Here is a 1,914-nt window from a genome sequence, read left to right as displayed (position 1 = left end):
GAATGTGGAATGACTGCTAATGGGTACAAGACTCCTTTTTCAGGTGATGAAATGTTCTAAAACTGATTGTGGTGATGGGTGCAAAACTCTGCGAATGTACTGAAAACCACTGAATTATACACTTTAAATGGGTAAATTGTAGGGTATGTGGATTAAACCTCAATAAAGCTGTTATTTAAAAAAAAAAAAAAAAATCCCTGCCCTGATGAATGCCACGGGGTGCCTGGACAAAAAATAAGTAACCATACGGAGTATACCAGGTATCAGTGCTTTGGGGAAAATACAGGAGGGACAGTACAAGGGAGGGGTCTGCAATCTGACAGGATGGAGAGAGATGGCTTCGCTCAGGATGGCCCTGAAGCAGGCAGGTAGCTACCTAGGGGAAGAGTGCTCCAGGCAGCAACTCCAAGAGATCCCGGTGTTCACAGGGCCTGGAAGAAGAGGGTCCAGCTGAGAGCACTGAACTCTACACAGCCTTCAGTGCTGGGAGAAAGGAAAGCCCTCAACTTCTCAGACCAAGGATCTCCGAGTGTGGTCTCAGTGTCAGGAACTGCTAATGCCAATTCAGGGGCCATTCAGTGTCAGGCCCACAGCAGGAGTTCTAAAAATACCGGCTGAATGAATGACCAATGAATGAACTGACTCTGCCCCCAGGCTGTCTCCAGGCCTACCAGTACCCTGAGGTCCCTGTTATCTTTCCAGCCCAGTTTGATGTTCCACTCATAGAAGAAAATCAGCTTTCCTTTGCGGCTGCTGCAGGAAGCCTCTCCTTCCACCTGCTTCAGCTCACTGATCTTCGCAGCGGCCAGATCCATTCTCCACAACGATGCCCACCAGGAGCTCCCGGAGCTTCCCCTTGGACCAGTTGGTGGCATCCCGCTCTGTCCTGCCAGGGACCAGAGGGCACAGTCGTGAATGGAAGCACTGGTTGGCAGCCACCTGCAGAGCCTGGTTGCCAGGGTAATGCCTGGGCCAGCCCAGATCAGCCCGAGTCTTCCTGAGCAGCCTTGAGAGAACTGCCAGCCTCAAACTTGCAAACGTGCTTCTCAAACCTGCTCTTTACCAGTTACCTTTTGATCTTCCTGCTCAATTCGTTAAGATATCATATCCACTATGTAGAGTAATACTTTGTTTTAAAAACACTGGCTTATTTTGGCGTTTAGCAATCTCACCTGTTGGTAATAAGAGGAAAAGTCTGGGTCGTATGAAAAGGTGGTAATAATTGAAGTAATGTGAATCATGACAAGAGCAATTATCAAGCGTTTTCACATATATACATTATATCTCATGCAATCTTCCCAATTAATATTCCCGTCCCACGGGAGGGAGAGGTGCTGAGAGCAGTCGGCGGCGACCATGGAGCGCAGCTCTGCCCAGGCCCGGGCCGGTGCTCTACCAGTCCATCCCCTCGCAGGCCGATGGCTTTGCTCTGCCCTGGGGACCTACCTGCCTCAGCATCATCTTGATGGCCTTGAGCTACCACGGCCCTGGGAGCCAGAAAGGCGGGGCAGAGGGAGGTGACATCACCCTGTGTTCCGGATGAGGGGTAGAAAAGATGGGCAACTTATTCAAACTCATAGAAAGCAGGGGTCGCGGGAGGACGGTCAATGGAGACGCAGCGTTGAGAACCCAGTTCCTGCTGCGTCCCCTGCACAGCCACCTGGACACACGCACACTCGCGCTCTCCAGCTCGCTGGTGACTCCCAGAAGCATCGCGGAGGGGCGCGCAGGGGAGCCCCCGAGGTCACAGACTGCCCAGGGGGAAAAGGTGTGTCAGAAGGCACCGGCGGGGCCCAGCCCACCCTTCGGGAAGAGGAGCCGGACGCCTCGAGGGCCGGGGCAGCGGAGACGCCTGGATCCCGGCCCCTGCGCCCCCGAGCCCGCAGCGCCTCCGGACGAGCCCGGCGGGGACTC

Source organism: Galeopterus variegatus, unplaced genomic scaffold (genome assembly GCF_000696425.1).
Source record: "Galeopterus variegatus unplaced genomic scaffold, G_variegatus-3.0.2 Scaffold574, whole genome shotgun sequence".
Lineage (NCBI taxonomy): Eukaryota > Metazoa > Chordata > Mammalia > Dermoptera > Cynocephalidae > Galeopterus > Galeopterus variegatus.
The sequence above is the reverse complement of the archived record's forward strand: the minus strand, read 5'-3'. Positions refer to the sequence as shown.